General features: G+C 38.7%; 1 protein-coding gene across 9 annotated transcripts in view; it reads left to right on the forward strand.

The window, feature by feature from the left end:
- Positions 1–12,765, forward strand: part of Bend7 (BEN domain containing 7) — a 103,915-nt gene that overhangs the window by 13,932 nt on the left and 77,218 nt on the right. The gene's annotated exons all lie outside the window — the stretch shown is intronic.

The following is a 12,765-nucleotide window of genomic DNA, read 5'->3' on the forward strand; positions in this document are numbered from 1 at the left end:
ATGACTTTACACCTACATATAAAATGTAAAGAACTCCACCAAAACACAAGGTTAAGGAACTTAAAAGCAAAAAGTCAGGAGACAAAGAAGTTAAGGTTCTTCTGTTAACATTAACTCATTCTCATTGCACATATATAATTTTTTCGATTACTAGCAAGACTTTAATGGGTACCTTAATATGCATTGCATAAAATATGGCTAGGGAGTTGCTGCTGCAGGACTGTTAGCTTTAGCATTTTTCCACCAGTTCAGTGTTCCTTTTTGAACTATGGAAGGCAGGGCCTGGTGTTGGTGGAGATGTGTGACCCCATCTGGCCCAGATTCCCCAGGTTTACTTTGGTCATTTTGGACAAGAAGCTTAGTCTCCTCTCATGTCAACTGTTTCCCACCTATCATGTTTGATGAACTGGAAAGAAGATATAGAAGAGATACATTCCGTGGGAAATGCTTTCTTAAGATGAAACAAATAAATAGTGGCTTCTGTTTGCCATCACCTTGTACACTCCATGGAGGAAAGGAGAATTTCTTCCAAAGATGCTTCAGATTTGGGTTTACTACTTATAAATCAGTATTGTTGTTGTTTCCAGCTTTCCTCAGTGGTATCAAGTCTGTTACTAGAATTGATTTACTTTTGTATTCAGTTTGCACATATCTATTGAATAGCCCCTAGGGCCAGGCTAGGAGATTTTAAAACCCATTAGGTTGTGATAAAGGAAAATAAGGATTCCACGGAAACATAGAACAGGGGTACCTCACCAGATATGGACCTTTGAGAAAATGACATTTAGGCTGAGACCTGAAGGCAGAGTATAGGGCAGCATCTTTGGAGGCCAGGATGTAAGGGCTGTCCTGAACAACTGGAAGATCTTCATTATATCTAAAGCAGAAGGCCCTCTGGCTATACACGACAGTCACTAATTAGATTGTGATTGAATTGTTCTGAAGGGAGGCCTGGGCACTGGTATTTCTTTTTTTTTTTAAGTTGCTTAGGTGATTCTAATATGCAGTCAGACCTGAAAACTACTTCTGTAGAATAAGGGGGAGATTTGCAGGTGCCAAACCTGGAGAATTGGGCAAGGAGACCACTGAGCCATGTTAGGGAGTTGGGGCTCTGTCCTAAGGCTATTGGCATTCAATAATTACATAATGTAATTAGGTTTGCATTTTTGAAAGATCACTCTACCTTCAGGTAGAACCAATTGCAGTGGAGTGATCCTGAAGGCTTTTGGTAGCAGCCCCATTATCAAGTGATAATGGGAACAAGGTGGTGGTAGAAAAAAGTGGGAAGATTCTAAAGTAATTTAAAAGTTATAAGAAACAGGATTGAATGATTGACTATAGGAGGAAGGGATAACTTCCAAGTTTCTGTTTTGAATAGCTAAATTGGTGCCATTTACTAAGGTTTGGTGATGGGATGGTCGCATCAAAATACATTTTCAGATATGATTTTAGGATTGATTTTGAGATGTTTGGGTGAGGCCGTACAATAGGTAATTGAGTGTATGTGTCTGGGCAGAGTCCTTGCATACAGATGTCACTCAAGCCAGGAGACAGCATCAGTAGATCCAGAAAGAATGTGGAGGGCAAGAAGATACCTAGTTCAGTGTCCTAAATATCTTGGACTGCCAGGTATGGTGGTGTATATCTGTAATCCCAGTGACTCAGGAGGCTGAAGCAGGAGATCTGTCAGTTTGAGACCAGCCTGGTTAACTTAGTGAGACTCTGTCTCAAAATTAAAAAAAAAAAAAGAAAAGAAAAAGAAATAAATAAAGAAAAGAAAAATAAAGGGCTGGGGATGCAGTTTATTGGTAGTATGTTCCTGGGTTCAGCCCCCAGTATCACAAAAAAAGCAAAGCAAAACAAAACAAAATCTAGTACATTGAAGGCAGTGTTTTTCACACCAGTGGTTGTGATATATAAGTGTATCGTGATACCAGTTCAGTAGATTGTCACCAACACTGCAACAACAACAGCAATAATAATAACAATAAAGAAATACAATAGAAAGCACTGAATACATGAAGGATAAATTCATGGCTGGGCACTGTGGCTTAAGCCTTTAATCCCAGCGACTCAGGAGGCCGAGGCAGGAAGATCACAGTTCCAGACCTTAGCAAATTAGTGAGGCCCTATCTCAATAAAAATAAAAAAGGCTAGGGATGTAGCTGAGTGATTAAGCACCCCTAGGTTCCATATCCAGTACCCTTCCCCAAAAAAGGGTAAATTCATGAAACTGTTGTTACAGATGTATGTATGGCATCTATTTATTTATGTGTATTCTAAGTCATCTATGTTATGACTCATAGAAAAGTTTGCAAAGCCACTGATTTAAGCTACTGTTGCCTTAGTCCTTGGAATTTCCGACTAGGGTCTCAGGCAAGGCTGCCACTCTCCAGGTACCTTTGAGTCCAAATTTATCTAAGTTCTTTTTGATCTTTGGAAGAAAAGGTCTTAGCAAATATGACTCATTATTTATCATGATTAATATTATTTACATTGATGATGAACCTGTGCAATAGCATGTATATTTATTTAATTTATAATATTTTTTAAAAATTAAATGACTGAAGAAATGTAATACAGCCAATATTTAATCAGTTCATATATATAACTGGTCCATGATGTAGATGTGAAAATTAGCGTCTCTGGAAGGAGGAGAGATCTGCACTTCTGATTTAGGGTTATGTTAGGAGTTTTCTGTACAGTAGATCAGAAGGTCAGAGTTTCAAATTATATTGAAAAGGTAAACAGTAAATTATGAATATTTTATCTCTTACTGAAGGAGAAAGTTTGTCTATATTACTATAGAAATTCAGAAAAAGCTCTTAATCTATGATCTTGTTATATTTTTCCTATGAATATCACCAGCCCTTGAAGAATTTGCTGTTTCAGAGTCATGAACACAAATAAATTCATATTCCACTTTTCACAAGTTTTGATCTTTGGATTTTGTAGAACCAACAGGATTTATATGAACCAAGTTTCTAAATTAAAAGGAAATTTCTGAGCTTTGTTCTTGTTAGTTTGCAGCAGTAAAACTGAGTCAGAATTCACAAACATGAGTTGGTCCAAAGATAACCAAGATATCAGCCTTCACATACTTTCAAATTACTATACAAGAATCTGTTTCACTCTTTATAGATATATAATTATGTACTAAAATAATTTCATTCTACTAGTGTACCCTAATCCATTTATCTAATGCTCTATTGGAAAATGTTGGGGATGTTGCCAGGTTTCCCTAGTAAGATGCTGCTGCAGTGAATATCCTTGTACATATGCCATGGGTACTTGTTAGAATATTTCTATAGGATAAATTCCTATATATAGAATCATCAAATTCCACTCCAAAAGGTTTGCCAGATTATATGCCTATCCACAGCCTATGAGGGTGACTATAACCCCCTGTACCTTCACCAAAATGAACCTTATAAATCTATAGTGTCTGTCAAATAAAAGGATAAAGAATTTATTAATTTTCATTACATTAATAGAGACATAAGGGATATCAGTTATTTATTGATCAATTATTTCTCTTATAAAGATTATAGGTTTATGCCCTTTGCCTAGTTTTCTATTGTTAGTATTCCTTGTTGTTCATTTATAAGACCTCTTCCATGTGTTTGGGACTTAACTGATTTGATTATTCTTGAACATTGTTTGAAGTGGTGGTTTCAGACCTCCTAGCCACTTTAAATGGAGACAGCATATACTCATCAGAGGAAGATTGAGCAGCCATGCTATATTTATTAAAATAAAACTTCTTTTTCCACAATATAAGAACATTTGAGGGAGAGATAAATAGATAACCTCTGTATTATTTGGCTAGTTCTAATTGTGTTATATCATTCTCTTTTTTTTTTTAATTTTTTATTGTTGGCTGTTCAAAACATTACATAGTTCTTGATATATCATATTTCACAATTTGATTCAAGTGGGTTATGAGCTCCCATTTTTACCCCATATACAGATTGCAGAATCACATCAGTTACACATCCATTGATTTACATATTGCCATACTAGTGTCTGTTGTATTCTGCTGCCTTTCCTATCCTCTACTATCCCCCTCCCCTCCCCTCCCCTCTTCTCTCTCTGCTCCCTCTACTGACATTCGTTTGTCCCCCTTATATTATTTTTCCCCTTCCCCTCACTTCCTCTTGTATGTACTTTTGTATAACTCTGAGGGTCTCCTTCCATTTCCATGCATTTTCCCTTCTCTCTCCCTTTCCCTCCCACCTCTCATCCCTGTTTAATGTTACTCTTCTTCTCATGCTCTTCGACCCTACTCTGTTCTTAGTTACTCTCCTTATGTCAAAGAAGACATTTGGCATTTGTTTTTTAGGGATTGGCTAGCTTCACTTAGCATAATCTGCTCTAATGCCATCCATTTCCCTGTAAATTCTATGATTTTGTCATTTTTTAATGCAGAGTAATACTCCATTGTGTATAAATGCCACATTTTTTTTATCCATTCATCCATTGAAGGGCATCTAGGTTGGTTCCACAGTCTAGCTATTGTGAATTGTGCTGCTATGAACATCGATGTAGCAGTGTCCCTGTAGCATGCTCTTTTTAGGTCTTTAGGGAATAGACCCAGAAGGGGAATAGCTGGGTCAAATGGTGGCTCCATTCCCATCTTTCCAAGAAATCTCCATACTGCTTTCCAAATTGGCTGCACCAATTTGCAGTCCCACCAGCAATGTACAAGTGTACCCTTTTCCCCACATCCTCGCCATATCATTCTCTTAACAAAAAAAAAAAAAAACCACCTTCATTGATTTCCTGTCACTTGCAGAAAAAGTCAAGGTCCTTTTGTTTTGACTTTTCGCCATTCCTTGCCTTCACTCCAGCTGTTAGCTTATTCACACTGCCCACGTGGTTTTTCTCTGGCCTCAGTCCTCCTTCAACACTGTTCCCTCTTTCCTCCTCCCCAGAGTGTCCATGGAAATACTAGCACCTTTTATTGGTCTCCTCAGATCTGACATCTTCATAAAACTGACTAAAAACTTCCCAGTTTGTGATGATCTCCTTCTCTCCTTGACTCTTGGAACACTTGTCTCTCATATGATCTCTGATGCGTTGTCATAGATTTCCATGGTTTGATCCCTTCCATCGTGGACACTGGGAGTGTATTCCTAGAGAGTGCGGCTGGTGATGGTACAAGGCCTGACTGACAACCACCAGCCCTCCCCTCTATCTTGGCCCAGCCCTCCCTCCTACTAGCCCTGTGCTTTTTCAGCTGGCAGACGTGTAACTGTGGGTACCCAGAGTTGTTCAGTGTTGGTGGGGAAACTGCTCATCTGGGTGGGTGGCTACTTGTTTTAAAATTAAACACAGAAACAGAGTGTAGTATAAACTTGCATTTGCTTTTTAAGATAAAGCATAAGAACATCAAAGAAAGTTTCTGTTGCTTCTTTTCTTCCTGGACTTTGCACCATGCTTCTCATAGATATTTATTCTCCTTTGTCTTTCAGTGTTCTTTGAGGGGAAAGTTGGAAAGAGCATGACAGCCCACTTTGAACAGTGTTTTCTTGCTTCATTTCCAGTTTTCCTTTGCTCATTTTGAACCTTACTACTGATATCACACCCTTTTGCTCTTTTTGCTTTGAAGGCCTGTTTTCCAGGTAGCCCCACAGGCCATTCTCTTGTTAAATACTAGCATTCTGTCAGTACCTGCCCTGGCTTCTCATTCCTCAGCCTCTGGCCCTGGCTGCCCATTTGCTAGAAGCAAGGCATTGCATCCTAGACTTGTTTGTGCATTCTTCTTGTCTCCCATGCTGGACTGTAAGCTATTAAAGGGAAGAGACTCTGTCTTACGTGTCTTTCTTTTTGGGTCACACAGTTTCCATATTTAGTACTATTATAATAAATATTTGTTGAATGGGTGAATGAACCTGGTATTATCTAAATAGGTTTGAAAGGAACTTAATTGTCCTCTAAAAGTAGATGCCATGTATATGCTAGGCTGCTTAGTTATTTCTCACCTACAACTGACAGTGTCTTAGGGTCCTCAAACATGGCAACACAATTGTAGTCTGGATGTTTCTTATCATAACTTTGAGTTAACCAATTAAATGATTCCATAGCCACTTATTTGCCTCTTTCCTTTCCAGTGGCATTTAGATTATGTTGTGTGGAGCCCTTGGAATTCTTGAATACATTCCAAGGACAGTTTCAGGAATCTGAATTCTGGCACACCCTCTCTAACAGAGATTTACTCTTATTTATTGAGGTTTCACTAAGATTGCGTTTGAAAAAAAGGACTCACTTGGAAAACTGTTGATCTGTTCCATGGACTACTGCTTTTCAGACCATTTTTTGCTGAGTTAGAATCCCAGTCTTTCATGTTCCTTGTAAACATGGCCGCTATCACTGAAGGCTGCCAGTTGGGATCTTAATAACATTAGCATAGGTTTGGAATGGTGTGTCAACCGCAGGTCCTCCCTTAGCACAGAGTCTGCTTCACATTCCTTTTCTTCTAACTCATTCAGATTTGTGGTGAAGAAAGCTGTAACCTGGGCATGAAGGACCCTGTCTCCTTTCTCTTGCCCTTTCCTCATTGCTAGCATTTAACAAGCTATAGCTTAATCTTTCCTACAACATGGCGAGCCTCTGCTGATTTTTGAGAGGAAATATTGTAGACCATATAGCATAATCCTGTTCCTCTTATTATTTCCCACTGATAACTCAACTTCTTTCTGTTTACCTTAACATGCCATTACCTGATAAACGCAAGGAGTTGTAATGCATTCTTTTGAAAAATACACTCATAGCATTGTGCAACCACCAATCTCTAGTTCCAGAACATTTTCATCATCACCAACAGAAATACATTCTTATTGTCATCTCTTGTGCAGACAGTTCTGCACTCTGATGCTAGCTTTTATGAACTGGATGGGAAGTTCTTACGGCCATCTGTTGCCTACCCTCCAGCTGGAAGCTACATTTTCAATCTCTTTTTTCCTTGTTGGTAAAGAACAATGTCTTATTCATAATACCCCATAGTATATTTGAAGATAATTAAGTCACCCAATAGCCATTTATTTCTTAGTTAAACAACTCAACTTCTAATTTTACCATGTTCCTTTAAGCACTTTTGTTGGATTTTTCATTATCTCCTCAAGTTTCTCCATGGCCTTTTAAAAATAGGACAAACTGGACATAATGGTGCAATAAAAAATCTGACAAATATTGAGTGTAAAGCAAGGCTTGTACCCCACTTCTTTACAATTCCATCAGTTTATTCTGCTAAGATTAGACCCTCAGCATGGTACCCCAGGGGAGTGCTTGATGTTGGGTCAGGCAGAATGAGGAGTGGTGCTTATAATTTGCCTCAGGGATTAGGAGTTCCAGAAAGATAGATTTGACTCACCTTGCCAGCTTGGAAAAAAATGAAGGCATATATCCTTTAATATTTAAATGCATGTTTTTAGCCCTCTGCATGCTAGATTAATAAAGGATCTAATAGCTCCCTGGGAGGTGTCCTCCAGTTCCTGGAATTGTTAGTGATCATCAGAGGCTTACTCAGTCCAAAGGGGCGAGCCAATTAAGGGAGTACTGCTACATGGTCAACTATGTACCCCATAGTCGTTTTCCAAGTGCCTAATTATTATCTAGGTTTTCTTTATCAAAATAAAACTCATGGGGCTTGGGTGCAGCTCAGTGGTAGAGTGTGTGCTTAGCACGTGCTGAGATTCTGGATTCAGTCCCTAGCACCATATACAAAAAAAAAATGAGGCTCATTATATCCCCATTTTTCTGCAACCTTCTGTTTTCTATTTCTCTGATGGCTCTAGTATTCATTCAGCCACCTGAGCTGGAAAGCTTGGAATTATCTTTCATTGATTCTTCTTCCTCACCACCCCACCCCGCCCCCATCTACCTGTCCCCACCAGCTAATCACCATGCCCATTTGATTAAACTCCTTCAGAGTCTTCCTTCCATCTTCTCTCTCCACTCCTGCTCCCCACACAAATCCTGATCAAGACTATTATTGCCATGTAGACTTTAGCAATAATATTCTACTGGATTTCTGTCCCCACACCAGTTTTGTCAGAATTATTTTTGTAAAGGATGTATCTGATTATACTGCATAATACGAATGCAAGGGAGCTGCAGGGAAAGCAGCATCCTCTGGGAAGTCATGTTTTAACTCAAGGAAGGAAGCAGAAAGTGTGTGAAAATATTAGGGCAATCTGCTAACTAGAGTTTCCAGGCATATGGTTAAAGGAAATAAGGGTCAATAGGATGGGGAAAATAAGGTTCATTTTTCAGAGCAGCAGATCAGTATAGAGATTTGGGTAAAAGATGTTGGGAGATTTGGAGGAGAGTACCTTTCAGTTTGTACCTAATGATCTTCATATCTCTGAGACCTGGGAGGTGCTCAGTGAATGTTTGTTTAAAAATTTATTTCTGGTACTTTTTCACTCTTTCCTGTTAATATATTGTTTGTTTACTGCCTTGATGTTGCACTTATTCTACTGACTTCATTTTTTTTTAAATATTTTTATTGTTTAGTTATTGGCAGACACAACATCTTCGTTTGTATGTGGTGTTGAGGATCGAACCCGGGCCGCACGCATGCCAGTCGAGCGCGCTACCACTTGAGCCACATCCCCAGCCCCTGACTTCATTTTTGATAAGCCATTTTTTTCATATTACTTATTTGTAGGGCAAAGAAACAGTGACTGTTCTTCATGTGTCTTCATAACAAGAAAGCACACATAGACAGATGTACAATGTTTATGTACAACCACATTCTGTATGTTGTGTGTTACCACCTAATCTTTCATCAACCTGGGCTACGAATAGTTAGGCCCCAGTAGTGTATATTTCTTTCTTGGCCAAATGAAGGAATATTGTATCATTCCTTAATACTTATCACATGATGCAAAATTGTATATCATAGAAATTCTTTTTAAAGGAAAATGATCTAATATGGTATTGAAATTCAGTGATGAGTAGAATCCAGCCTCCATTCTTTTCTAGACCTTGTCCATAGAGTATGGTCACTAAACTCCCTTAAGAATTCAGTTAATGGGTTGGGGTTGTGCCTCAGTGGTAGAGCACTTGCCTAGCATGTGTGAGGCATTGGGTTCAACCTTCAGCACCACGTAGAAATAATTTAAAATTAAAGGTATTGTGTCCATCTACCACTAAAAATATTTTTTTAAAAAAATTCAGTTAAGCTTGTTTTACCAATAATGTAGCAACATGGCACAGTTCTGCTAGAGCAAGGTGTTTTTTTTTTTTTTTTTCAATTGCTTTTGCTAAACATATTTTGCCTGGAGTTGCCTGTAAGTGAATACATAGAAAATTCTTGGAAAGAAATTAGGAAAAGTGAATAGGGTCCCCTCTAGACTTCTATTGCTCTAGACAGCTCCTCACTCCCAAGAGTTTTCTTTTCCAGATTCTATATGGAGAGAAGACAGTGACTAATTAAAACTGGAAAAGCAAAGAGAAGTAAACTAATACTTCAGATCTGACTTATATGCTTTCTGCCATTTTTTGAAAATCAAAGAGCATGGCCTCCACTATTAGAATAACCCTTTTTCTGAGGACATATGTGACTTTTAGAGGCATTAAATGCTCCATTTACATGTAGAAAACTTGGAAACCTGTAGCCCTCCTAGCTACTTCTGCATACCCCTTGGGTTATGTGTAGCATGAGTCTGGTTCAAACCTTCCCTTTATGATTCAGGAAATTGAAGTCTGAGAATACTGAGTGTCTTATCTCATAGCTAGTGGCAAGTCAGTACAGTTGAGAAGTGGTCCAGGTCTCAGGAATACCTTCCCAGCCTTCCCATTGTACCAACTAACATCTGTTGTCTGAAATTCTGTGCCTCAGCCTGTCTGTATGTTTTGAGCACCCACTGCCCCCAGTTTAGTAGGTTGACTCAGCTTTTTTGAGATTCCCTACTTTAGTCTTTGGGTCTCATTTCTAACCATCTGCCCTCTCTGTCCCAAAAGTTCAAAGTAACTACCTCTTTCTTTCTCTCTGATAAAGCCCACCAGACCCTGCATAGGGGTCTGAGTTGCAGGACTTCCTCTACCCAGGTGATACCTTCAGGGGTGATGGCCTCAGTGCCTCCCTTCTTCCTTGGCTAAAGGAAATATGATTCCATTAGGACCAAAGACCATTCTCGAATGCCCAGTTGTCCTCTAGGGAAGCCCAGCCTGTCTCCTTTAAGAAATTTGCGCCAACCAACTCTTTTTCAGCCTTCTCCATGATCTCTTGACTTTCCTTTCAGAAGAGACTTAGGTAACTATTATAGTTTACTATTTTCTTTCCTTTAAAATGTCTCACAGACCTTGGGCTCTTTCCTGTGACATTAGTCATCCTTGCTTCTAGTCTTCTGCCTTCTTCTTTCACAGCTCTGCTTGGTCCCCACAGGTAATGACTTTTTGTATGTTTTGCCTCTAGAAGACATGTTTCTGAACACTGGAGGAGCAGCCCACCTACCCTAGACTCTTCTTTATGTCTGTTGCCTTCTTTCCTCATCTCTACCTGCAGCTTCAGAGTCTGGTCATCAGTATGAAAATATAAAAGTCATGCAAAACTCAGGTTGTATTTTCAGTCTTGTAATTTTCATGGGTTTAAGTTTAAGAAATCCAAAACTAAGGTTTCACAATTCTTATGACTTTTCTCTTTTTCATAATGGTAGCACTTTATCATAGAATTCTATCCTCAGAGCAGATATGGAACCTTGGACAAGGTATACATGCCTTTTCCTGTGATGTGTAGGATCAGTGTGCAGAAGTAAGCTGACGCTGGCTCAAGAACCTGTGTCCTTACAGGGAGCCCCAAGCAAAAGGAGAGGAAAGGCAGCCAGCCACTAGATTGTGCCCCTAAAGATCAGCCCATACATCCCCTTTCCTACATTGTGACCAACCTACCAAGAGAGTTGAGAGTGGAAACCACACAGGAAATATGTTTCCTCTTGCCCATATTATTCTGTTAACTCACCAGGAAAGTATATGTTTTGATGCTGAAATTACCACCACATTTGCCTGTAGGCTTGTTCCAGAATTCCCTTGGGAGCTCTTCCAGAAACACCTTGCTGCATTTTTGCAAGTTTAGGAACCCATGTTTTTTCTTTATTCATCAATGTTCAATATTAAAGACAGAATTAGGATTTTCATTACCATCTTTTAAAATTGAAGGGGCTGAGGATGTAGCTTAATGGTAGAGGGTGTGGTTAGCATGAGCAAGTTCCTGGGTTTGATCACCAGCATGCCAAAAAAAAAAAAAAAATGAAGATATTTATTTCAAAATAGGGTGTAAAAGTTCCTTATATAGTATCCAGTAATGTAATAATACATTAATAAATATACAAGTAGATAATGCAAAATACCTAGGTAATTCAATTACCAGTTCTGAAGAGAAATCTAGTTTATATGAAACTAAGTGCATTCAAATATCATTACGTTATATGTTTACTTGCAAGAGCTGTTTTTTCCTAAAAGACACTTTCTTTTGACCTTGTTTTGTAGTTTTAAACATTTAGTAGTAGAATGATTGCATGAATGTGTATATGTATCAGCATAAGACTTTTAATTCTCAAGTCAGATGAAAAGTTTTTCTTAATTTCTGCAAGGATACTGGCTTTTTGCAAAGTTTAAGAAGATAATACAGAGCCAAGATGTAGCTCAGTGGTAGAGCACTTGTCTATCATGAGCAAGACCCTGGGTTAGTATTTGAAATAACTCATAACAGGTAACAGTATCTTCGGATAATAATATTGGTAGAAAATTTTCATGATTCGATAGTCCTCTTTAGGTCCAGTATAGAGACCTTAAAGAAAAAATTGACTAAGGGAAAAAGAATTTTTGTAAGTAAATGGAAAGAAAAATCTGGATATTGGTTGTACCACAGTGTAAATACCCTTAACTCTACTGAACTGTGCACTTAAAAATGATTCAGATGATAAATTTTATGTTAGGTTTGTTTTATAATAATTTAAAAAAGAAGTAAATGTAGGTGAAGTGATGTTTAGTCTGTTACCTTTTACATGAAATTACAGTGTTGGCACTGAAGTGGAGGTGGTAGTTGTATTTGGGCAGAGCAAGGAGGCTTGACTTCCACCCTTTCGGTGCTCCTATAGCCAATTACCTGGAGTGGTCAGGGATTCCTGGGACATGCTCTGACTGGTGTGATGAGAGTGAGGGTACTAGAAGGACAGTCTCCGTGCTTGTCATGCTGATACTCACTACATCTCTGTCTCCTGTTATCCTCTCTGAAAGTGATGTCTCCACCAACAATGTGTCATCCTGAAGGACATCTGCTGACAGTAGCACTTCTGGTGTGCTCTGCAGCCCATTGTCAAAAAGTTGCATCCCAGTGAATAGCATGCATTCTTCTTTGTTTTGGCACCTGCCTACTGAGGTTAACATAGGAGCATGTGGATGGTTGTGGCTGAGGCTAGGATTCTAACCTTCTAGTCCTGTCCTTGGTCTTCTGTTTCAGTCGGCTTACTTATGACCTGACACTGTCATTCAGAAAATGCTTCCAAAGAGGGATTTGAAAGTTTGTCCCCAGTGATGCTCACTAAGGAAACCTCTTTTTCGTAAGAGAACTTGTCCAGAAAGGGATTAAAATGAGATACATCAGAACTATGATCAGTGTCTTTAGACTACAGCCAGATTTCCTGCCTTTAACTTTTTTATGAATTACTTAAGTTTATGGAATCCATTTCCAAATAAGAGGTTTTTTTAGTCTATTTTTTTATTTATTAATTTACAGTGCTAACTTTGGCTCTGTTTCCA

The sequence above is a fragment of the Marmota monax genome, unplaced genomic scaffold, assembly GCF_021218885.2.
Source record: "Marmota monax isolate L192 unplaced genomic scaffold, Marmota_monax_Labrador192_F-V1.1 WCK01_AAM20220418_F8-fsc00090, whole genome shotgun sequence".
Lineage (NCBI taxonomy): Eukaryota > Metazoa > Chordata > Mammalia > Rodentia > Sciuridae > Marmota > Marmota monax.